This window comes from Cricetulus griseus, chromosome 2 (genome assembly GCF_003668045.3).
Source record: "Cricetulus griseus strain 17A/GY chromosome 2, alternate assembly CriGri-PICRH-1.0, whole genome shotgun sequence".
In the NCBI taxonomy this organism is placed as follows: Eukaryota; Metazoa; Chordata; class Mammalia; order Rodentia; family Cricetidae; genus Cricetulus; species Cricetulus griseus.
Genome location: NC_048595.1, coordinates 154,696,569 through 154,723,100, shown reverse-complemented (window position 1 = coordinate 154,723,100; position 26,532 = coordinate 154,696,569). Strand labels below are relative to the sequence as shown.

Here is a 26,532-nt window from a genome sequence, read left to right as displayed (position 1 = left end):
CCACTCGAAATAAATCCAGCCATTAGGCTGTGGGTAACATTGACAGCTTCATCTGTAGATGCTTGTTTGGGTACTTTCAGAGACAAAAACCGTTGTGAAACAAATGAATTCCACACATAGGCCAATAGCCCACTTCTCTGGAACCATACTCAAGTACAGGAACATTCATAGTTCAAAAGTTAGGCTGTGAATCCCCAGAAGACTATAGTAGCCCTTCAGAATCTGTCTTGAAAAGACAAGTACATTTTATTGTACTAACTCATAGGACAGAAAATTCACTAGGAGGTTCTGGTTTAGACATTATTACTTGCCTCTTGTCTGCTGACCACATCTCATTGGGTTTACTTATGTTAAGAACAGTATGAGTACGATAATTCTATGGTGAAAAGTAAAAGATTACCCTCAATGAGAACTTTAATCCTGTTAAAACTCAGGACTTTAAGTGACTTCTTGGCCCATACTTCATTAGCGAGAAATAATTTGATTTGGGCAACACAAAAACTAGAACTCACTGGTTATGTTTCTGACTTCCAAAGCACAGGGTAATCTCTTATAATTTTATAAGTCAACATTTTGAAAGGGAGCCTATGGCAAAACTTTTGAGCAAGAAAGGAATTCACTGTGCACATCTTCAGACCCCGTGTTCCGATACTTCAAGAGAGGGCTTGGCTAAAGTGGTTAGTATGTGGATTTTCTTCTGGCTAGGTTTTGTTCTTCGATGGGGTACATACAGGTGCTGCAGGCTTTCATGACACATTTAGGAGAAAGGACCTTGGTATTTCTTAAGTAGATAAAGGCCTCCTGTCTCCCATCTCTATGTCCAGGGGACAAGATATATTTTACTCTGCCCTGGAAACTGCAAATGGAGGTTTGTGTCTCAGCCACACACAATGGGAAGAGGCTCGGAGCAAATAAGCAAAAGTGTGTGTGTGTGGGGGGGTGGGTGGTGGTGGTGGTGGTGGAGTGGTGAGGGGTTGTGCTCTGGCCAGAAACTGCCTGCATTTGCTATGATAATGATGAAAAATAGCTTCATTCCACTGTCACTGGGTTTGGAGTAGAAATGGAGGCGACAATGTAATTTGCTGACAAGGAGCTCATTTGCATGCCAAAGTTCCACTCAAAGCCTAGCATTACGTCACTTATTAGCACAATACTCCTGCAAATAGCCAGAAATTTATTATAGAAGTCGGACTTTTATAGTTTCTGAACTATAAGGAATTAAGAGTTGCATAATTTAAATATGTATAAATGGTCTTTTGGAGAAAACCACACAAATGTCATTACATTTCAAAGTACTAAAGGTTAAAAACAAAGAAATTTTGCTTAATATTTCTGCGAGAAATACATTGTGACTTCCGATCTCCTTTAAACTTGGTCATTTTGATAAGCATGGATTTTAACGTTAAAATTTCCTACTAGCGAAACTCAATTAGAATGGGCTTAGTCTTCCTGGATGCTTCCTGCCCATGGAGAAAACCTTACTGACCACATGGAGTTAGGAAATGGGCGCCAAGATCTTCCACAAGGGCATATCAGGTGGGCTCAACACATCTGCACACAGGTTCTGGGTACCCAGCACAGCCTGGTCTGCACTGTCTTGGGGTGGGAGAGTCACATGTCAGGGTTGCTTCTCAGGGGTGGGAGCAATGGGGAAGTGGGGCACGTGGTGGGTGTGGGGTTGATGGGAGCAGAGCCTGGGGACAGGTGGGCGGGGAGGAGGTGAGAGGGGAGGAGTGCAGAGTGCGGAGGGGGTGGAGCGGGAAGGTGGGCTGGGGGCGGGGAGCTCTGGGGGCGTGCCGGCTGCGCGGGGACACTAGCTCTGCCTGCTGCCACTGGCTCCAAGTTCCCACCCTCGCTCTCCCGCGGAGCCTGCCTGAGCCCGCCCCTTCGGTGCGGAGGTGCAAACGCCGCCGCGGTCAGCCCAGCCTGCCTTGCCGCGCGATTTGGGCCCGTTCGGCCACCGCGGTCGGCTGGGAGCCGGCTGGGAGGACCCGGTGGCTGCTTCATCTCGGCCTGCAGTGCCCCGCAGGGCCCAAGCTTCTCCTCGCGGTCTCCGGAGCCCGGTTCCTGGCCTGGACGCCTTGCAGGGGCCGGAGAACGGCTAAGGTAAGCAGGGGCGCTGGCGGGTGGGGAGTGCAGCGCAAGGTCCTGCTCCGAGACCGGGCCTGGACGCCGGGAGCCCGGCCCCGCTGTCCGCCCTGAGCCCGGCTGCGCGCCTGGACCGGCGGCGAGGCCCAGACTCGGTAGGAGCTCTAGCTGCAGGGGAGAGGGTGGGCGAGGACTCGGTCGTCCCGGCCCCTCTCTGGACTGCGTCCCCACCCACCCAGGTCATCCCGTGGGCGCGCCAGGGTGCTGCCAGTTCCTGCGGGAATGCAGAACCCGGGGCTCTGAAAGTTTGTTTGTCTCCCCCACCCCCCAACACACAAACACTCTCCAGTCCTCCCACAGCTCGGTTGTCTCTGCTTTCTTGGAAATAGGAAAAATTGGTCCTGGCTCACTTGTGCCCCTGTCACCTAGCGGCGCTCAGAACTTGGCGACAATGCCAGGCTGTGGGAAGCTGGGTGTCTGCGCTGCCCTCCTTTTGTTAGAGCAGGAGCCGAGCCTGGTGGTGTAAATGGCAGTGACAAGTCTCTCCATCCTGGCTAGTGGAGAAGGAAGAGGAGATAACTTTGCTTTATACTTCCCAAAGTGGAAATAAAACCACCTGACGCCCAGCTTTTTAACCCTTTCAAGTTGCTATTCGGATTTATTAACAGTCACCCTCTCCCAGAAAGAACAGGCATTCTTTCCTGCCTAAGGTTCAAGCAAACTCCGCGTCCCCCGCCTCCCCAGCCAAGTTATGTCCTGTGTAAATCTGGCGCACATCTGTGACAACAGTGCATGGCTGGCTGTGAGGATTGCGGAGTCTATTTTTACAGAGAGGAGTATGATAGCAGAATCAGCATTTTTTTCTGTATGAATAATATGACTTCCATTTTCATTTCCTCTGTTAGCGTTAAAGAGTTATTTAGCATCCACCATTCTAAGTCATGTGACTGTACTGTGTTGTTATTTGTATTTGTATTCATTTTGTGTTATTGAGACCTGGTCATTCAAAAGAGCTGTTTATTAAGCATAGTTATTTAACAATAAGGGTAGGTAGATGGTAACATGCTATTGATTTACCACAATACATTTAATCTGTGACACTTCTTAGATTATTCATCTTAAAATCGTGAATTGAACTTGGGGATGACTTTACTTCTTGAACCCGAAAATCTTCAAAGGCCTTATTTAACATGGGGCCTGGAAGCAGAACTAGAGAAATATGAGCTATATTTATTTTTGGTTTTATTTTCAATTCGTGTTTTTGCTGTTCAGAAAAAAATGTTTCTTTTGTTTGTTTCCATCCCAGAGCTTTTAAATCGTGGTCTATTTTGAGTCTGTGATTTAATTTTAGATCAGAATTGAGATTGGGCTGTTCGCAGGAGACTGACAAGCTGGCTGGGAAGGGAAGATTTGTTAGTGGTCGGTCTATGAGTCTGAATCCTGCCATGGCCTAGTGGGTTTCATAATAGAAACTGGTTGTCTCTAAGGGGCCTGGTTGTCTATAAAGGGCTTAAACATGAGGAAACCCCATGCTGTGAACCTAGTCTTTAGACCACCCCTTCTCAAGGGGTCATAGGAGCTAGTTAACACCCACCCACCATGCCTATCGATAATGGAAGATGAATGTATTCACTGTGTGGGTATCCCTCAGAGCATGTCATTACTCTAGTTTTAAATCCTTGGGATCAAGATCTGTAGGCTAAATAGTCGAGAAAAAAAATAAAATTACCCACTTGCCATTATCAGCAACTAAAACATGGTACTAACAACTTAGATATTTTATGTGATCATCTGTTAGTTATCAATTCACCCTCTATCTCCACCATTGACTTTGAAGTGACAATCTTTTTCATTTTTCAATGTTTTGAAGTCTTGGGGTCGGTCCTCCAGAAGTGGAGCCGTTGTAGGTACAGCCCAGCAACAGTAGGTGGTGCTGTGGGGGACTGATAGCCCAGCCACTGCTCAGGTACTAAAGGAAAATTGGGGATTGATTAATCTGCAGCAGTGTTTGCTTCTTAGAGAAAAATCCCACAATACAGACACCTGCATTAGTGTTAGGAATGGCATGGCTTCTTAAGTTTCCTCTTGTGTTTTTAAATCTTTTGGGCATTTGCCAAGGAAATGCGTTCTCTTTGTGTGCCCTACCATGTAGGCACACAAAATGTCTATTGCTTATGATAATTATCAGCTGTACTCTTCCCTTTCATTTCTCCATGTTAGAATTGGGTGGGCTAACCTAAGGCAAGAGTCTCCAGCTACCCTTGACTTTTTCTGTTTCCAGTATGTACTTTCAACACAGGAAAATAAATGGTAAGGAGCCTATTAGCATTTTGAGCTTATTTAGGGAAGCCTCTGTTACATTGGGAAGCCTGTATTAGGTCCTTTCCCCTCTGCTTTTACCGTTGCTGCTTATTATTTTCCTGGCGCCTGGTATGCAGAATGAGCACTGATATTCAGGGTAAAGACTCTGAAATTTTTACAATGCTGCCTAGGACCTGGGCTGTGTGAGCACCCAGTCTAGGAAGTGAATAAGTGCGGTCAGGAAAGGGTTTCTGGCTCCTCATCAGTTATCTCTGAAGGCCAGTTCTCCAAGCAGCATATCTCTAGACTTTCTCTTTATGCCTTTAACAGCCAGTAGTTTTGCTGTTATCTGCTTTCTCTGAGTGAATTCAGTGACTTGTCTGACTCATAGCTAATAAGTACTGCGATGCGTGTGACTACCAGATCCCAGTGAGGAAAAGCTTTCACCTTCCTTCAGCTGCTGGAGCTGACTGCTCCTTTCTCTGAGGTTTTAGTATCAACAAATCTCATCATCACTCAGTGATGGGATTTGGATTTTCTGGGCAGTGTTTGATCATCAAACAGTCCCAAAGTAGGAGAAATTCAGCTTTTTCTTTCTTTAACCCTGGAGGAATTTCCTAATGCGTGGCAAAGATGACTTATTTTAGGTTTTGAGGAAGATAGCAGTTGAGTGCCTTTGAATTAGATAAAAGGCTAATAAAGGCGGCTTAGACATTGGGTCTGGGGCTCATGACAGCCCCAGCTCCTCCTCTAGCATTATGATGTTCTCTCCCTCCAAGCCTGTTTACGATGATCACTTTCATCTGCTGGATAGGACTGTGAGGGTTGAAGCAAATTCCTTTTCTATTTTCCAGTCACTGCTTGTTTTGTTCGACAGTTGAGGCGGAACCTAACTTAACTAAAAAAAAAAAAAAAAAAAAAATGATGTTTCTGAGTCGACCACCCTACAGGAATACAAATAGTAATGTAAACAAGTAGTACTCAGTAACCCCTAAAAAGAGGAGGCGACTCAGCACAGTGTTGTCCTTCTGTCCCCAAAGCGTGATGGAACTGTGATTCTGGGTAACGAAAGGTCCGATATGGACCTCCATGATGGACATGGAGGAACTGAATGATAGCCGTGGGAATGTATTTTCTCATTTTGTCCATACTGATGATGACAATTAAGATAGGGGCCAACCTTTCTACTCTGACACAGTACTTTTTCATCTTGTTTGTAGACAACTTGGACAGGTTTGTTAACGATGCTCCTGTGATATAAAATTAATAAGCTTATGCAATGCATATGTCTATTTTGACACCTTCAGTTTCTTCCTATGTATGAGAAGGGGCAGAATAGGACCTTAATCTTTTTCATGTGATGCAGTTTATCTCAGGAGAAGACTGCACAAGGACCTATGCTTGTGAGCCTTGGCTCCCCTCCTCCGTTCTTTTAAAGCTTAGTAGCCAAACAAATTGCTTCCTCCCCCACCCCAGCATTGTCAGTGAAAAAAACAGGGGGAGGGACAAAACAGGGGGAGGGACGTGCACATAACACATTTTCAACAGGCACCAGAATGGGATTCTAAAATTGTAAACGTTTTGGATGCAAATTCAAAGAACACCTCAGCTCGAGGAAATTGTCATTTAGTAGACTGGTTTCTGGAAGAATTGTAAGAATTCCATGGTGTGGTTTGTACACCAGGCCAAGATCAATGTGGCTTGAAATTGTCCAGTTCCAGATAAGGCCTTTAAAAACACAATCCTAAGCATATGGGATTTTTAGGTATTTGTGTTGTAATGAAAAGCAGTTTTGCCCCACCCCCTTCTATTGAATTAGACTTTGTTTCCCATCTTTTTAGTTGTCTTTTTTAAGGAAGAATCTTGGGGGGGGGCAGGTAGGGGAGGACGGGTGGGAGAAGGGAAATGGGATTGTCATGTAAAACAATCCTGTTCCTAATTCAAATAAAAAAAGTTGGAAAAAAAAGAATCATGGGTAATACTTCAAAATGACCATTCTTGCCAACAGTGCTTTGGCCCCATAAAATTAGTAATAAAAAGAAGTAATTATGCAAAAGAATATAGTTAATCATTTGTTCTATTGTGGTAAATATATTTAAAATTATTTACAGAGGATTTATTGTGCGTCAGAATTTTTTTTTTTTTTTTTTTTTTGTAAAAACTAGCCAGGAAAGATGTGATCCCTGCCTGTTCCTGGCCTGAGTTATTAGTTACTTTTTCTTTTACTGTGAGTCCTGTAGCTATGATTCAGTATCTGACAAAAGCAATTTAAAGGAGAAGATTTATTCACAATTCCAGGAAAGTCACAGACGCAGAAGCATGAGGCAGCTGGTCACATGCAGCTGCTGTTGGGAAGCAGGAGGAGTTGGGGATTCTGCTCAGCTGGCTGTCTCCATCTATACAGTCCAGGATGGAAGCCCAGGGTAGTGCTGCTCCATCTATGCAGTCCAGGATGGCAGCCCAGGATGGTGCTGCTCACATGTAGGGTAGGTCTTCCCACTGCATTTAATCGGAAATCAAGCACATCTGTCACAGTCATGTTCAGAGCCAAGCTATGCTAAATAAGCCCTTATTGGTGTGATTGAAGTGCGTTGCCTAGGTGATTCCAGACCCTGTCAATCAAAACTAGCCTCATGAGACTTTAATGGGCAAAGTAGGGGTGACAGATAATAAATTAAATCAAAGGTTCTCAACCTTCTAACACTTGACCCATTAATATAGGTCCTCATGTTGTGGTGACCTCCAACCACAAAATTATTATCGTTGCTACCTCATAACTGTATTTGCTACAGTTATGAATAGCAATGTAAAATCTGGTATACAGGATATCTGATATGTGACCCCACAGAGGTCACGATACACAGGTAGAGAACCACTGAACTAATTGAATATACAAAACCCCAGCTTAAAGGAATAGCAATTGCAGTTAAGAATGGGGAAAATTTCCCACCTGGGCTGGGTGGTTTTGGAGAGTCTCATTGATAACTTTAGTGAGTACTGAGAACTGGAAAAAAAAAGCAATCAAAGCAACATTTGAAGGATGTTTGATCCTAGGGATGGCAAAGGCCGCCCTGTGACAGACAGAACTACCTTTGTAACAAGAGAAAAGAACCAGGTCAACTGGTGACCTTGCAGACCCTGGTGAGTGAGTGTGTGTGTGTGTGTGTGTGTGTGTGTGTGTGTGTGTGTGTGCGTTTCTATTCTGTCTGGTCCCACAGCTGTTTTGCCCAAAGTAAACACACAGAGGCTTATATTAATTATAACCTGTTTGGCTCAGGCCTCTTACTGGCTAGCTCTCTCTTAATTATTAACCCATTTCTATTAATCTGTGTATCTCCACATGGTCTTGGCTTACCAGAGAATTCCTGGAGCATCCTATCTTCCCGGTAGCTACATAGCATCTCTCTGGTGGCTTCTCTCTACCTCCTCTTCCCAGAATTCTCCTCATCTCATAGCCCCGTCCTATACTTTCCTGCCTGGCTACTGGCCAATCAGTGTTTTATTCATCAACCAATAAGAGAAACATGTATACAGAAGGATATCCCCCATCAGTGTTCCATTTACTCTGTGTATGGTAGGAGCTGGTAGATTAATCCCAAGAGGACCTGGTTTTAATTTGCAGATTTGGAAACTCATTTGTGGGGAGGGGGACAGACTGGATCTTTGGAGAAAAGTGGAAGCAGAAAGCCATTAACAAGGTACTGAGATGGGTAGGAGCAGTGTTTGCTAGACTAGAAGAAAGCAGAAAAAGTGGAGGGACCTGGTGTCTGTGGGATTCTGAACTCTCCTCCTCACCTGACACACCTCTGACTTTGAGACATATCACTCTCCATGCCACTGGGATAGAACTACAGTGTCACTTGGACGGTGACACAATACCAGGAAAATAGGTGTGTGCTGTGATCAGTGACATTCAGCCTGTTTTGCAGATCAGGCTGGGAGGACTTGCTGGCTTTGTATCTTACCACTTGTCACTGACTGAAGTGAGTGAAGCCCTGTTTGGGAGGACTGTGGGAGAAAGGCCAGGCCTTGAGGAAGTACCTGCCTGCCACTCAGAAACTGCTACAGAAAACTATACCAGATGTGAATACTCTTGTGTGCTTCACATACATGTGAGGGAGCTGTGCACTGCATTTATGTCTAGACGGTTGCTATCACAGAGACCAGGAATCTGGGAATGCCAGACTTGCCACACTTCAGGGAGTCTCTGACCCTTGTGTGTGTTTGGGTTCTGGGCACTGCCTGTGTCTGCCCTGAATGGGGACAGGCCTGTGAGATCCACAGTGTTCCTCTATTATGTCACTGTCTGAGGTCCTAGGGATCCCAGGTCAAATGTGTACTTGTAGCCAGTGAACAGCAAGTAGGTTCCTAGAGAAGGGGAAGGGTCTCCCAGTCCATTCAATATGGGGATGCAGACTGGCTCTGTGAAGTTCAGCTAGTTCCAAGGCTGCAAGACATCAATTCCTGGTCTACAAAATGGGGATGGCTAACATGCCTACTTCCAAGACCACTGTGGAAGTTAGGTGAGAAGCCTATGAAGTGCAGAACTCTATTCCTGCCTTATTCCTCCCCAGGCATGTGATTTCACCATATGGGTAATAGGACAAAAGATACTGTATAGGTTGTCATGGCTGCTGAAGCTAGTGTAGTATCCCATTGCCAGCTGCACTGGTGGATTTCATTCACAGTGCTCATTCCTGACGAAACTTCACATACATTTTGTCTGTGTGTTGAGTGCACCTTTTCCTTAAGGTGAACCCAACCCATGCTCTCATTTGAGCTGCAGGTTGTAGAGTGCCTGGTTCTGTGGTTGGCTACATGGTGCTGGCTGCACTGCCCTGCTCCTGGCAAAAGGCCCTTTTCCTCTGGGATCTTGGTGACACAGCCCAAAAGCCTGATGTCAAGTAGTGATCTTGTCCTTCGTCACAGCATATGCTATGAACTGGCTGACTTTTCAGTTGAGCTGAGCATACCTGTTCTCAGTCTGGGGGATAAGAGGTTGGAGGGAAGAAGAGGTTGTACTTAGAAGCATGGTTTTCTTGGGGGTGGTAGATTTGCAGTAGCTTGCAGAGACTAAGGCTTGTTTGTTCTTTGAGCTAAATGTCACCACAGGTCACCTAAGGCCTGAGGTACTGATTACAGATACCTGATTGTTACATAATAAAATCATGGGAGTGGGGTAATTCCCCGAAATCACTCCTGCTCTTCCAGAGGACCTGAGCTGGGTTCCTAGCACACCATGGCCTGTAATTCCCACTCCAGATCTGACATCCTCTTCTGACCTCCACCAGCATGCACACAGGTGACATGCGTTCACACAGACACTGATACCCATAATAAAATCTTTAAAAAGCAATGGGAGCGAATGTAATAGGGAAGTGTCACCCATGCAAAAGTGGCCAGTGCTCATTAAACTACTCCCATTGCCTAAGACACTGAGCCATTGCATTGTCCCCACCTTGACATTGGGTGCCAGACCTTGTCAGATGCTACTCTGGACTATGGATTGTTTCCCCAGTTCCTTAGTTGTTGCTTCCTGTCCCTATAACCTGTAGGTGCTTTGTTTTCAATGCTATCAACCGCTTTCAAAAGGAAACCATGCTGATTTTAGAAGTAGCAATATTTGTATGACTCTGACCTTTTTGTCTTTCAAAGGGCTTACTTATTGCTTGCTGAATACTTTTTCTGCGAAGTTTGATAAAGAAGACACAAAGTTCAGACCCCGTGCAAGCACCCCATAATCATGGATGTGCACATTTAGTCACCACACTCGTGCAGCCACATCAGTCACCTTTCTTTCCTTGGCTTGCCAAGGGCCACCATTCCCATTCTTGTTGGAAACATTTTGAGTTGGAGATACTTGCTTAGTGTGCAGAGGCCCTGGATGTTACCCACACACAGCACTGCAACACTATGAATGATATACTTTTGGAAATTGGGCACTCGGTGAGTGGGGACTGGTGACAAATGATGATAACATGTCTTTTCACTGTGTAAAGGGAACACTGCTGAACTGGGAGGCTGTTTGTAGGTTTGCCTGTGCCATGTGCATTTAAAACCCCTTTAACCTCCCACTGCCCTGTGTTCTTTCAAATGGTCATTAATTGGAATGCTGTGTTTTTCTTCCTAATCAAACTTTGTTCTTGCTTGGTGACCATGGGTGACTGAGAGAAGTGACTATTGGTTCCCAGCTGACTAACTGTTGATGCTCTCCAGTGTCTATGGCTCCAGCACTGTTGCAGACCTGGCTCAGAGGCCTATGGGTTGCAGTCGAACCCATTATGTTTGGCCAAGATGGCTTTCAGCTTTGAGGGGACAGGCTGATTGTATAGAAACTTAGTTCTTTGATTTATTAAAGATTCTAAGGTCGTTCTTGGATATAAATCTATATTTATAGCTCATGCTGGAGGAGAATATTATCACTATATAAATATATATTTTGCAGTTTCTTGCAATATTCTTAAGTCGTACTAGGAAAGATTTGTGGTCTATCAGAATTGCTTGAATTTTTCTAAAAACTGAACTTTTTCTTAGAATGGATGAGAGTTCCATATGTGCAAGATTGGGGGCAAGGGAGGGAGGGAAGGAGACATGTGGAGAGAGAGAGAGAGAGAGAGAGAGAGAGAGAGAGAGAGAGAGAGAGAGAGAGAGAGAATGCTCCATGTTCAGTATGAGCATCCATACTGCAGTTTTTTGTTTGTTTGTTTGTTTGTTTTTTTCTAGAAGTGCCTCTGCCCTCCCATCAGTGTGAAGCCTGTTGTGTTTCAGCTCATGTGACTTTCCTTCCTAGCTTATCTGATTTCTCCTGCAGGTTTTCTCCTTTCAGCAGTCACTAGCACAGGACTGGGCTGTTTTCTTTGTTAATCCTCTGTTGCTGTTTCCCCCAGGGTTTTCTGGAGCCATTTCTCCACGTGAAGCATTCTGCTTCTTAGAAACTGAGAGTCGGAGATAAAGAAACCCCATCACAGGAACTTTTATTAAGCACATCAACACAGCAACAAATCTTCACCATTTTGTGTCTGAAATACTTAAGTATTTTCATCTTACTTCCAGTTTTGCATTTTCTCTGACAGTGGTAATGCATATGCCTTGCAGTAGTCAGGGCTCTACAAGAAAACTGAACCAATAGCGAATACACAAGAAAGTGGCTCATGTGACTAGGGAGGGTGATATGTCCCATGGTCTACTGTCTACAAGGTGGGAAAACAAGGGCAACCTGTAGTGTAGGTTCCACACTAAGGTCAGGCCAACAGATGGCTCAGCTCAAGCAGCCAGGCAGAGAGGGAACTGGGGAAGAATATGTGTGAATTCAATTTTCTTGAACCTTTTTGTTCCATGTGATTATGGAATGCCCACACGCTTGTGGTGGGTCAACTGCTGTATCCAGTCCCCCAATTCAGTGATAACCTCTTCTCAAAACACTGGCACAACTGGTAAAAACAGGGAGCTGAAATAGCTGGTCACCCTGTTGGTCATTTAGATTAGCTTGTAACCATGGTCTGATCAGTGTGCTTCACTAATTAGGTGAATGTTTTTAAATCATCCCCTAGAAGATATGGTTTCCCCAGTCTGCAAAATGAGCTGACTAGGTCTCCTAAGTCTTGGGTCTCTGTAGAACCTTCTGGGCTGTCTTGCTGCATCACTTCCCTTCCTCTATCACATCTGCCATGAACTCAGGCGATGGCTGCATCTTACAGAGCTTCTCTCAGCTGCATCTTATAGCACTGCTCTCGTTTTGTGTCTCTCTTCTGTGAGACAGAAGTGTGCACATGTTTTTGTCTGGTATAGCTTGTCTGGCAAAGGAAAAGAAGTGTCATTGGTACCTCTCTCTATACTCTTCAAAGGGTGTGTTAATGATCATGTTCACAAATTGGTGTCAGTTCCATATAGATCAGGTGTCTGTCTACTTTATGGTTAATGCCTGGTATTGCTTCCATTAGAGTTTAAGGTATAAAAGCTGTTTTTCATAATTATACTCGATTTATTGTTTTTATTTTCATTTGTTTTTGAGGTTTAGAACAGGGAGGGCAGTCTTTTGAAACTTATAAATACACACTATCTGATTTCACTATCAAATCGATTTGATCTGATAATAGGGAACATTTTTAATCTTATGTGGGAAGTTACACAAAGAAGGGGTCCTTTAGTATTTTTTTCCATATCACTAAATTAAAAGCATTTGATTATTGATGAGTGATTCATTCCTCCTTAAGTCCATCTAAAAATCATAATACATACAAAAATGAGACAGACCTTTAAAATTGTGCGTATGTTCCTGGCACTGTTTTTAGCCCAGAACATCATGTTACTGTATTTGATGCACTTGATATAGTTTTGCTTTTAATCCCCAAAGTGCTAGTATTGGAGGGCTCTGGGATGTGAGTAAGTCAGGAGGGAGGAGGACTCTACAGATGGTATTAGTGCTGTTGTAAAAGAGCCAGAGAGCCATCCTGTATCTTTCTGATCTTGAGGGTATAGTAGTAAGCTACAGTATATGAGCCAGGAAGTTGGCCCCTACCAGACAGCAGATCTGTAGACCTCTTGGCCTTGTACTTCTTATCTACAGACGCTAAGAAGTAAATTTCTGTTTATAAGCCACCCCGTTTAGGGTGTTTTATAAAATATTAACCACTATAGTAGCAGCCTAAGTGATTTAAGGTTCCCCCAAGTACTTCATATGGAACAGTGTGTCAGAATGCATTTCCACTGATTTGGATGTGCAAAGCAACTGAAAAAGCTTATGAGAGACTTTGTTCTGCAAATGAGAGAGATGTTCTTGAAGCCTGCAGCAGCCCATATGGCAGCAGCACTTTGTGCTCAGAGAGTTTTCAGTGGATCAGCTGCATCTCTGGGAGATGTGGGAATCCCACAGTGCTGGCTGGCTTTTGTCAACTTGAAGCAAACCCTCCAAACACCTTAGAAGGTGGGGTCTCATTTGAAAAATTGCCCCCACAAGACTGGCCCGTGGGGATGTGTGTGGGACATTATCTTGACTACTTGACTACATAGTGATATGGGAGGGCGGGCACACTCCACTGTAGGTGGTGCCACCCCTGGGCAGGTGGTCCTGGGCTGTCTTTGAAATCTAGTTGAGCAAGCCTGGAACTTAGTTTCATGTCCAGCTTTGCCTACTCCTGAGGATGAATTGTAGCTTGTAAGCCAAACAAACCCCTTTGTATCCCAAGTTGCTTTTGATGATAGTGTTTATCACAGCAGCAACAACAACAACAAAAAATCCAGGACATTTTGCCTAGAAAGGGGTGAATTCTTTTCTTTTTTCTTTTTTTTCTTTTTTTTTTTTTTTTTTTTTTGGTTTTTTGAGATAGGGTTTCTCTGTGTAGCTTTGGAGCCTATCCTGGCACTCGCTCTGGAGACCAGGCAGGCCTCGAACTCACAGAGATCTGCTTGCCTCTGCCTCCCGAGTGCTGGGATTAAAGGCATGTGCCACCAACGCCCAGCGAAAGGGGTGAATTCTTTCCCATGACTGAGCCAGGTTCCCAGAAAGCATCACCCATGAGCCAGGGTCTCCAGTCTACAGGCTGAGGACAGGACAGACTCCTCAGATGATAATGCTTGGCAGCTTACTGGAAACTGAGAGCCCTTTGGATCCCTCAGCCATGTAATCCCCATGCCCTAATCCTGACATTTCTGCCCAGGTTGTTTTTCTGTATTTTGGGGGTACCCCTATCTTAGTTGCTACCTTGCAAATCTTTGCTTTCCTATCCTTCCTGCCTCTGCTGAACTCACTTTTGAGTCAGCTGAGATACCAGCTGGTCACATTTCCAGGCCGCTCAAAGCCCTGGCTGCCATGCTTAGAACAAAGTATTGTGCACTTGTCTGGGTCTTCCCTGGCTTGGTCCTGGCATCTGGAGTCCTCTTCCTGAGCATCGCAACATCCACATCTGCTCTTTCCTTGGCCTGAAGCTCCTTTTGTTTTGTTTCTATCCTGTGCTCCTTGGCCATTGTAAAAAACTTTCTGTTACGACGTCTTCTCTCTAATTTTCTTTGACCTTCTGTGTTCTGAACAAAAAGAACAAAGGAAGCAATCATATCTTCATGATGCCTGAGTAGCCTGAACGCAGAGAGAGGCATAAAGTACATTTTGCCTGGCAATAAACAGAGAATGTCAGTCATAATGGAGCCAGCTGAGTCTGCCGGCCATCTGGCTCAGACAACTATCTGCTGTTGTGTGGGGGCCTTATCTGTAGGTCAAGGTGAGTAATCAGCCCCTCACCTGCCAAGAATTTGCAGTGGGAATGCAGTTACATTCTGAGAGATTATGGAGCATAGATGTGTTGTAATCCCTCATGTGCTAAGGAGTTTGCAGTGGGAATGTGGAACTACATCCTGAGAGATTATGGAGCATGGAAGACAAGTTGCCATGGAGGTGAATGCCTTGATCTTTTTGGGAAGCACTGGCAGCCCACACATGTGCTGGCTGCTATAGGGGGACCACTGGCCCCATCTACTCCCAAGGCACTGAAAATGTAGCCATCCTGAACTGAGACATCCTGCATGTGTGAAACTATGCTCAAGTTTGAAGATTTAACTTGAAAAAAAATGACAAAATGGTAACTCTATCACTTTTTATAGTAATCACTAGCTGGAATAATGTCTTTTCTAGATTTCTTAGACTAAAGTCATAATACTGCCCATTACTTGTTTATGTTTTACTCTGTCTTGTGGCTGTCAGAAAACTGAATGAAGTCAGTATGTGCTTCATGGCTGTGGCTTGCTGTTTCCCCTGAGTGCTGCCATGCAAGACTCTGCAGTTCCTTGACTCCATGTTCTTGGCAGCACTTTGCTAAGCAGATGGCCGTGTACTAGTAGAAGGGAAAGTAGTAGTAACTGAAAGCAAGAATGGGTTCCCAAAGCTCAAATTGCGCTAAGCTGGCTTCATGCCTCTTCTCTTTCATAAGGTTACTAGGCTAGAAGATAAGAAGGGCTTCATAGATACGTATTTGGGTTTCTATACTTTACTGGACTTTTTGGGAGTTGTTATCACACATTCGACTTTCCCTTATTCCCTCCACAATCCGAATATCCTGAAATCTGAACATTTGAGAAATCTATCCTTCCAAACAGTTTGAGATTTTGAAGCATCTTATCCCCTGAGATGCTCTCAGTCAAGTTGTGCGAGTATCCCAAAATCTGAAAATGAAAATATCACTTCCCAACATCTGAAGTTCTTCTAGGTATTGGGAAAGCTAGGTCTCAAGAATTTCCAGCCAAGGGTATTCAGCTGGTCCTCCTCTGATAACACAGGCACGGTGTAGAGATAAGACAGCCTTCAGGTTGTTTGGGAGAGGTCATGTGCTGGGCAGTGTCTTCTCTTTACTGGTGTCCGAGGACTTGTGCGCTTGAGCTTGTCATGATGGAGTAGCTCTCTCCAGCCCTGAATTTGGGTCTACCCGGACTGTCCCCTTTCTTGGCCCTATCTATGCCAACCTCTATGGTGAGGGCCCTCACATTGGTGTCTTCACAGGACTTGCCTTGCTAGAGTCTGTGTGTAGTATGGAATCAGTATGCTGGCTCTGGATATGAGGCTGTTATAGTGTCTTCACCCTGTGAAGGTAAAGGATATATCATAGCAGGAAACCATTGTAATAGCACAAATTGTGTGTGTGTGTGTGTGTGTGTGTGTGTGTGTGTGTGTGTGTGTGTGTGTGTCCATAGCTGTCCTAAGGCCCACTTTGGGAGCTTTCAGTGCAAGAGGGGTGCTGTGCCCTCTCTCCTTGGGAACTGCCCCAGCCTGGCACTTCTTAGGCTGAGTCAATAGCAGTTTGCTATATCAGAAAGGCCCTTTTAGGAATTATTGAAATGTATCTTCTATAAAATACTGAAGCAGAATTCATGCAGGAGAATGCTGGGAAGGCAAGTATCAGCCTACTGTGAGGTCAAAGGGGCCTCAGTCCAGACTGAACTGCTGTGCAAGGGGTAACTGGGTGTGTGAAAACTTGAGATCCAGTGCAGTCATCTCTCTGTCTCTCAGTCCTAGGCGATCACTGCATCATTCTGGGACCTGTTGGCTTTGCCCTTTCCTTATAGTGGCTGCTTTGTTTCTAACACTTCTTTTCTGCTTCTCCTGTGGGATGATTTTATCAGGCCCTTGAGGTTCTGTGCCTGTTCCATGGTAGAATTAGCGAGGAGTCTATTCAGAGCCCTCTCAGTCTCTTTGTTGTGAAATAAGGTCACTTCTCTCTTTAGCACCACTGTAAACTGATGAACACTTGGAACATAAGTGCAGGAGGGGTGAAGCTGTTACCTTTAGTCCCAGGACACCCCTTCCTGTTTTGTGACTGCCACTGGACCATGGGCCTCCTGTGAGGGGGACTGACTGACTGTGCATCAGTGTCCTGGTGCCTGCTGGGAAGTGTTACAGCTTTGCCTTCTGTTCTCCAGCTTGGAAGAGACCCAAGCAAAACTAGAGCTATCAGAGCTAAAGTGGCAGGACTGATACTAGTGCTCTTTGCAAAGGCTATTCAAGGTCACCTGCCTTGTGGTCCCAACTGTCGAATGACCTCTTTTCTGGAGTAGAGCTGCTGGGACCCTCCATAGTACACCTATATACAGTTCACTATAGGAAGCCTTGAACTAGCAAATGCTTTGCACTGTAGTTAGGGTCACCTGGAGGGCTCTTTAAGCACAGACTTACCAATCTTTCCTGACTTCTGACTCTTGGGATTTCCCATAACTTTGCTTGTGATTCTAAACTTCTGGTGAGATCTTACTTGTGAGGTGTCAGTGCTAAAATTGGGGCAGCAAGTGTATTCAGTTGGGGATCTCGGGCTGGAAGGAGGGGTCTGAAGGTGGTTCCCTGGTTGAAAACATTACAGAGGACCTGTGGGATAGTTATAGCCTTGTGATGAAGGCTTCAGCCTTCCCTTCAAGAGCCTCCAGTGCAGCCCATATTCCTTAGTAGGCATGCATGCATATGTGTGTGTATGTACGAATGCATGCATGTAAGTTTTTGAGACAGATCCTAGCTCGATAGCAGAGGCTTGAATGAAGTGTTGTGTTTGGCTCAAGATGAGCTCTTAAGTTGTGATTCTCTTGCCTCTGCTTCCCCACTGCTGGGATGATGGTCTGTCCCATCACATTGGGTACCAGTGTTCCTTATCTTTTATAGAGTCACTCTTCTTAGTAAGCCACCTGATTTTGCTGAAGTACTTTGTACTTGCATTTATTCTGTGCAGAGTCTCACAGCTAAAACACTGGGTCAGTTGGGTACACAGAAGTAAACTAGTTATCTTCATTTTTTTATTTTAAAGGAAAATGTATCTTGTACTATATGCTACTTCAATAAAGTATTTTTAAATGTAACATAAGAAAATCAAGACACTACACTGAAAATCTAGTCTTTCTTTTTCTTAGAATTTTAATATGTTTTGGGTTTGCAGGTTGATATTTTTATTTTCAAAAGGCTTTGGTAATTTTATTTTAAATATGTTAAATTGACATAATTTGCATATTTGAAATATTTTTCTTTTTCCAGCAAAAGTTTATTTTGACACTTTTAAATTAACTAAATATGTGGAAATATGTAACAATTTCTGAACTTTGTCTCAGTTCTTTACTTCAAAAAGTCCTCAGTGGACCAAATCAAAGCTTTTGCAGAATTATGAGGACTTCAAGTAGAACTCTGATGGAATGTGTATTCTGCAATGGAAATGAGTTTTATTTGGAAACCAGTTTAACCCCACAATATTGAACTATTTATTATTACACTACTAAACCCATTCTATTTTTATAGTTTAATGATGTAGTTGACACATTTAATCTGACTGTCCCACTCAACCAAACCAAGTAGAGTATCTTTTAATCAGTGCTGTCATTTGAGAAGACTGACTTCTCTTTGGTGAGTGTGGTTGGAAGGAAGCGGAACAGTCCCAATGCCATTTTGATGGGGTTTGCTTATTTTTGTAATCTGTGAAATAGATACTTTCAGATAAAAGATTTTACTGGGAAGAAAGAAAGCTAGAGGTTGAAGTAAAAGCTTTATTATCTCTTGTTGCATAATGATGTCCTCAAAGCTTAGCAGTAGAAATGACCTTGATTTCCCTTTGTGTGTCAGTGGGGACTCTGGAACTCTGCTCTGGGATCCAGACTCTTTGTTTCCAACCAGGCTTCAATCCATGTGTTCCTGAGGTTGCTGGCATGTTCTACAGGTGGAGTGGTTCAGAGAGGTGACAAGAGTGCTGATGGCAGTGGTGGTGAGAGATATGCTCAGGCCCTTCCCCCTTCCTGGCACTGTTTGATCTATCTTCATTATAGGTCAAATTTTTGATCAGGAGTGAACCTGCTTAGGTGTGTCTTTCATTATGTCCCAGAATGGTTAAACTGCCCGACTCTGGCTATTCATCAACCTCTCATAAGGGGCTGCATTGTGCCAGGAAGTGTTTCAGGAGGCCTCTGTGGTATCTAGAGAGGACTAACAGCTTGGGGCATGAAGATGATGTGTTTAGGAGGGCTGTCCTAGAGATCAGATGAGAGCCCAGATCAGCTACTTGTTAAAGCAAGTTGATTGGCAGCTAGGTGAGCAGGCAGGACACCTCAAACCCAAGGACTGAGGTATTAAACAGCGTGGCACCTGAGATCATGAGCAGTTCAATTTTGTAGTGTCAGTCAGGGAAGAAGCATGTAACAGAAAAAGTGGTTTTCCTGCGATACTTAGGGAATTAGAAAGTCTGAAAGTTGAAGATCCTTGTATAGAACTAATATATAGCATTGCTACTACTAGGAACTAAAATGTAATTGTTACTTACTATTTTACATATTCTGTTGGTGATAGTGAGTATAGTGTTACTTGGTATGAAGGAAAATTCTGAAAAGAAGTGAAATTCCATTTTTGAGTTGTTTAATGGCAATTAAATATTTTCGACTTCTAAACTATAAGCACTAACTTTTTTCAACCAGTTATTTATTGTCTAACTGGTAGATTTTTCCTAAGACCTGTGTTGATTTGGGAGTACAGCAAGTTGAGCATGAGAGAACTCAAAGGCTACGTTGTGAAACATTTTACATAAGACACATAGTGAATTTGGTATCTGAACTTGAATTCCTTATAAAAACATTCCTTATCTCTATGAAAATCTGAAATCTGAATCACTTCTGGGATTTCAGTCTTTTGGGTATGAGATTCTTAACTGGTTTTACTATTAAGATAGCCAAGTCACCATTAATATGATGGGGGCATGGGTTTGAAGTATATATTGTTGAGACATTAGTTTGGATAGTTCAATTTTCCTGCTTAGTCATTTTTCCTGACATTAATTTCTTTGGAGCCTTGGAGACAGAATGAAGCAAACATTAAGCATCAAAAGTTGAACCACAGTGAAACCTCTACTTTTTTTTTTTTTTTTTTTTTATAGACATGAAGTGTGGCTGAGCTAACACACTCCTCTTGCAGACCCTCATTGCAAGGTTCTGGCATGTGTCAATGAATAGCATTCTGAGTCTGGAGTGCTGTTTCTAGATCCTGGCCATTCAGGGAGGCCCTTGCTTTGGTTTACATAATGGTACTTCAGCTCTCCATTCCCAAGGGTTTATTGGTGAGGATTTACTGAAGCTGGTCTTCTGTTGTGGTTATGAAGGCTGAATATTCCGGTATAGGTAGTGAGAAATGTCCTATGAAATACACTGCAGCATGGCTGAACTGTGGGGAATTATGCAACCTAAAATAAGCTAGCTATGAAAGAACATTATTACATGATCCTATCTGTACCCAGTATCAAGTGTAGTCAGTTAAGAAGGGAAACAGACATGGCCCACACTGGGAAGGAAAGAATGCTGAATTGCTTAATGAGCAGAGCATGTAGATTTGTAAGAGGAAGGTAGTTCTGGACATGGATGCTGTATTGGTTCGTGGAACAGTGAGTGCATTTCACCACCCAATCATATTATTAAAATGATTAAGATGATACATTTCATGTCATGCATATTTTATCCAATTAAAAATGTACAATATTAAAAACATGTTTCAGTTAAACCTGCCAAAGCCTTAAAAGAAAAGTTGTGCCCAATAGATTACATTACATTTTGCTTATGCTATACTTAATTTTGTAGGATAGCAGAACATATTGGTGTTGATATTGACGTCTTCTTATACTTGCTTCTGAAAGAGATGAATGGATCTTAGGATCCTCTCGAAAGCCAAGAGTTTTTTTTTTTTTGGCTTGGAATTAGTGCCACCTGCTCAGAAAAGCATTTGAGGAGGGCTCCAATTACATATCTAGCATAGAGGAGAGAGCCAAGCTGGAGGGTTGTTAGTGATATCTCTCAGGGAACAGAAGTATGTGGGAAAGCCATGTCCTTGGAAGCGATGCACGTCAGAGCCTGTTGTCTTTCAGTGATCTAAGACATTGTGTCCTCAACCCCATGATAAGTATATTGTAGAGAATTTTTTTGTAGCATTGGTATAGAACAAAGGGCCTTATACACACTAGAACAGCACTCTGCCACTGAGCTTTATCCCCAGTCAAAATGGTTTGTGTGTGTGTGTACACACACACACAGGTTTGTGTTTGCATTCATGTATGTGAGCCTGGTCACCTGAGTGGTTTACATGCTTGCTGTCTGTGTTATCTTTCGAGACAGATTCTCTTAACTGATGCTCACTGACTTCATTAGATAGCTTATTCTGGACTGTTTAAGGAAAAAAGAAAGACTAGCATTTTATTGAAATTACCTCTTTGTTGTTTGGAGATGCTTGCAAAGGGTGGAAAATTGCCAGAGTATGATAATAGGAAGCAGAAACTTGTTGACACAGTTTCTTGGCATTATATCCAAGTTGACTTAAATAATATTCTGTAATTTTTATTTTTCAAGCAACACAGTGACTAATTTAATAGCTAGTCTTTTAAAAATAATACTTTAAAGTCACCCTCAAGGCAAGATCAATTCTTTCTGCCTTAGGTGGGTGGGGGTTCATTACCCATGTGTTTTCTTTAAAGAAATATTTCCTATAAGTTAATAAGGGATTTTACACATGAGAATTTAGCAGCTACAAAGCACAGTGTCTACTGTATAGGTAAGTGTAGAGACTGTGAGAAAGACTAGCCTGACCATGACAAAAATACCTCTGAATGTAGTTTGGATTTAGAAAATATCAGAGTTTCACAAGTATAAACATTTGAAGTAAGGAGGTTTTGCCACCCTCTTTCCAGCCATCCCCACTGTTCTGACTGTTCCACAGGCTCGTGTTTATATTCACCTATCTAGAATAAATAATAGACCTCCCAGCCAATTCTGGCCATTTGGTTTATAATTTTAGATTTGGTTCATAATTTCTGTAATTTTTTTGACTGAGTTACTTCTAGGTTCTGACTGGAGCATATATAATTATTAACTGAATAATACACAGCTAATAATGTGCTAGACCTAAGATCTTGTGTTACTGTGATGAGCTGTGTGACTCCATACCATTTATAGGGGTCTGGGAAGTGAATATTTGAGATATATAGTGCTCCTTTGAAAAGGTGTGTTCTATACAACTGGATGCATCTATTCTTAATTTGCAGCTGGGTACATAATTGTCCTCAAAAGATGTGTGATGTTGGCATTGCAGCAAGTTTCATAAATTTTTCCATCAAGTGGTTCTCTACACAATTTTAACATTTCTTTGACTGTGTGGTTTGCTAAATGCTGTTTATAGAGAATCCATGAATATAAATGATGGGCTGGATGAATTTGAGTGTATTTAATGAAACTTTTAGTGTGCTGTTTCTTTTCTGCAAAATTGTATATTTATGGAACTCACTTTCAGCTTAGTCCAAATAAATTAATCCCCAGGAAACAAAGGGCTTCTTTCCTGTGAGATGCTCACAGTCTTCTGTTGTTGTTTTGTTCTTTGTTTTTGTTTTTGTTTTTGTCTTTTTTTTTCAATACAGGGTTTCTCTGTGTAACCCTGGATGTCCTGAAACTTGCTCTATAGACCAGGCTGTCCTTACTTACAGAGATCTACCTGCCTCTGCTTCCTGAGTGTGGGATTAAAGGTGTGTACTACCACCTCATCATCTTTTTAGTTTGACTTTCAAACTGTTGTTAATTTGTATAGTCCCTTTTGGAGCATGATGGAAAATTTCCAAGTTGCCCAGAAATCAATTCTCAATAGGAGAATTAGAAAACAACCAAAAAACTCCAAACAAGCCAAAAAAACAAAACAGCCAACACAAAAAACCCTTTTGTTACACGCCTCCTATATGAACAACATTTTTACATATTTTGTCACAATACTTTCAGCTAGAATAAAAATGGTTTCCATTTTTATTCAGCTAGAATAAAAATTGTTGATGAAGAAACCAGCTGCCCAAGGAGACTCTCAGTCCATCAGTCATAGTAGTAGCCAGGATGTGACCTGGTTCTGCCTCTGTCAGGGCCGCTGCTGCATAGAGAGCCAGCACTGAGCAGATAGAGCCCTGTGGGTCATTTGCTGACTCATAGATATTTAATCCCTGTTATGACCCTTTTAGGTAAGGACATGGAGCTGGGTCTTTAGAGGGAAATGAGTCACACCATGCTATAGAGGCATGATTTAAATCCAAGTGACTAGAATGTTTGAAATGCTCTATGGTTCATCATTTTAGCCATTTCCCCTGTGTCCCAATTAAAGGAGGTATTTTATTTTATTTTATTTTATTGAGAGTTGCCAACCTTTAACACCTTTAATAGCTTTAAAATAATACGTGCTTGGGCTTTCTCAAGCTGTCACAAAACCCAAGCTGGTTCAGCACTGAATGGATAAGATGAGACATGCCACATATGCAGCTAAGTGTTCTGTCATTCACAAACATGTGAGGTGTAACTTCCTGGATTTCATCATAGGAACTGTGATAACCAGGAAGGGTTTATGGCCTAGTGTGACTTTAAAATGGTAGCTGATTTTACCTGGACTCAGTGTCTTCCTGAAACCTAGCAAGGTGCCAGGGCATGGCAAGGAGCTTAGAGTTAAAGTTTGGAGAGGCCAGGGAAATACACCAAAAAGCAAGGCGATCTGAGCTAAGGTTAAATGGGTTGAAGTTTCGAGACATGCCAGGACACAGAAGAGGTATTCAGACAACAGACAGAATGCACACAAGATAAAAGAAAAAGCATGGCCAGCTGGTGTCTTCTGCTCATGGTTCTGAGTGTCTGGGACCCAGCCTCATGAGGGACAGTGGCTGGTGAGGCTCATCCATAAAAGGCCTTGTCCACTATCATCCAAAGTTTGGGGAGCTGTAAAAGAGCTTATGGAGAGGGAACTGGTGTCCCTAGATGGTGAGTCTGGGACAAAGGGTGTGAGCACAACATGGAATGATCAGTTTTGTTGATCAGGATGAAAACCTGAGTTTTGGGAAACAGATTGTGAGGTAGCCTACTCAAACATTAGGCTGTTCAGTTACTAGAATGTGCTTGCCATGAGTCTTATTACTTCTCTATCACTTCTACTCAGAATGCTGGCTGTCTCTCCATGCTCAGTACCTTGCTCCATTTTCATGCTAATGAGCTTTAGCAGCTGATTTAAATATTTCTAGGTCTCCTTTTGTCTTAGTTACATTTCCATTCCTTTGAAGAGACAAAATCAATGCAACTTATAATTTGGGGAGCCACTTACAGTTTCAGAAGGTGAGTCCGTGACCATGGTGGCAGGGAGCATGGCAGCAGGGAGGCACTGGAGCAGAAGCTAGAGATTGCATCTTATCTTCAAGTTGGAGGTAAAGAGTGAAGGAGACTGGGCCTGGAGTGGGCTTTTGAAACCTTAAAGTCCACTTCTGGTAATGCACTTCCTCCAAAAGGCCACACCTCCCAATCCTTCCCCAAAACAATTCCACCAAGTATTCAATATATAAGCCTATGGGGGCTATTCTCATTCAAACCACCACACCTTTCTATCTGCCCATGTCTTCCTTTGTCAAGATCTGTTAGTCCCCAGCACTATTACTAGCTTGGTAGGTACTGGGTCATTTTTGTTTCATGCCCATTTTTAGATTTTAGTAGTGGAGGGTCATTATCACTGTAAAAGATCAAGAGACCTAAGATGGCCTTTAGAAGGTAGCTTGTGAGTAAACCCTAGGCATACCAGAACCCTACGTGGGCTGACCAGTTCATATGGTACAGTATTTGGGCTGACAAGTTACACCACACAGTAGAACTAATTTTTTCTTAGCACTCTACTTCTGACTTTACAGCCTATAGTTACTCTGATATACAGTTGAGTGATTATCTCAAGAAATAATAGGTCTTTTATACCTACATTTTTCTGCCAAAGCCAACCAAGCCCTGCCACTCCATGGACACTTTCTGTTGGCTGCCTGAGTTCTGCCCACCATTTTAAGGCCCTAAATAACACACAGAGATTTATGTTAGTTTACAATGCTGCTGGCCAATTGACTAGGATTGCTTATATGCTAGCTCCCTCTTAATTATCATAAATCTATGTATTTTATAAGACTTATCTTATTGAGGATGCCATCCATTAGTGTCCTCTTCCTGGGATCACATGGCAGCTCCAGAGCAGAGAGCAGGAGGAAGAGAAAAGGAACGACTTTCTTCTTGTCTTTGCTTATATTCTGAATCTGCCTGCTATGTCACTTCCTGCCTGGATCACCAGACTTCTCTTTTCTACATTTCCCAGAATCCTCCTCAACTCCTAGTCCCACCTAACTTTCTGCCTCATTGGCCGAGCAGTGCTTTATTCAACAACCAATAAGATAAACATATACACAGAAGGACGTTCCCCATCACATCTCCCATAGAAAACATCGAATTTTCGGTACAGTGGACTTTGTGTGAACAAGGGCTTTTCTTGCCTAAAATCTTAGTGTCTGTTTCTATCGAGATAGCAACCAACACCTGGAAGCCCCCTGGGAAATATATGTTCAACTATTTTTATTTGGCACAGTGGTTGTGCCTTAATCTACTGCTTTTTTCAGCCAGCAATTGCGACTCTTCAGTTACCAGCCTGCTTCATTGGTAGTGGGCTTTGGGCACAGGCTGTTGAGGATTCTGTTCTTGAAGACACTGGCCCTGTTGAATGTTGTTGGTCTCTGCAGAGGGTTGGTTCCCAGACAATCATCATTTGTAAAAGTCTTCGGGTGCTCAAGACCCTCATATAAAATAGTGTTGTATTTTCAGAGAATCTGTAGCCATCTTCCATATCCTTTTAAATCACCTCTGGCTGACTTAGAATACAGATACAGTGTAGATACTGTATAAATAGTTGTTACATTACCTTGTTCAGGAGTGATAACAAAACATTGTGTACCTGTTCAGTGAAGTTGAAATTGTTCGTCTAAATATTTTCTAAGACCCGTTGCTTAAATCCAAAGATAAGAATCAATGACTACAGAGGACTGGCTGTGCTTAATTGCCTCCTAATTTTAAGAAATAAATCTCTCTTAATGGGTGCTCTCTTTCCTGGACTATTCACTCTCTGTAACATGTGTGGAGGCTTCTGTCCGTTGCTTCTCTGGTGAGCTAATCTTCTCTTTCATCCTTGCACACACCCTTTACTTGTCTGTATGTATCAGCTCAGACTCTTTAGAGAAACCACCATTAGATTTGCTCAGCTATACCTGCCCCCCACACAAACACTCATCCCCTTGGAACCTCCAGGCCACAGAGAAGGCTACCCTGAAGCCCTGTGTGCATGATATGAGGTAAGCTGGTCACTGCCTCAAGCTTTTTGGATCACATGCACTCAGCACCAACTGATATAAATAGTGGGAGTCAACAGGCAACTGCTGGTCTGAGAGAACTGAGCACTTCTGAAGTTTTAGAGAACACAAAATCTTAATGGTGGGGCTGATACTGAATAGTTCTCAAATTCTTACGTTACATGTTGCTTGTGTACACATTGAGTTCACTTGATAGATGGCTATGAAATCACTTGAAACTGTATTTTAGTAAACCCTACCATTATGATGTGACTAAGAACAAGAGAGAAATTGTGGTTTGGGATTACAGAAATCTAGAATATCCCACAATTTACTTTAGTTTCCCATGGGTATTCAGCATGTCAGCTAGTATGAACAGTAGAACAAAATCTAGATTATGCTCTAGTAGTTAAGTTACCTTATGAAGTGGCATTAATACTTTATATTAATACCATAGAATATTTTTATTTTACACCAAAATACATACAATTACAAGCTCTTTAGAGATGGA

The 26,532-nt window shown here is 42.9% G+C and overlaps 1 protein-coding gene across 7 annotated transcripts in view; it reads left to right on the top strand.

The window, feature by feature from the left end:
• The first annotated feature begins 1,795 nt into the window (after positions 1-1,795).
• Fam110b (family with sequence similarity 110 member B) overlaps positions 1,796-26,532 on the top strand; it is a 211,383-nt gene continuing 186,646 nt past the window's right edge. For 5 of the 7 annotated variants that reach the window (XM_035440027.1, XM_027398904.2, XM_027398901.2 and 2 more), the window contains exon 1: positions 1,811-2,106. The gene's annotated coding sequence lies outside the window, so the exon portion shown is untranslated. Of the gene's footprint in view, positions 2,107-26,532 lie in introns of all 7 variants that reach the window. The other 2 variants (XR_003481936.2, XR_004768310.1) reach the window with 2 other exon arrangements.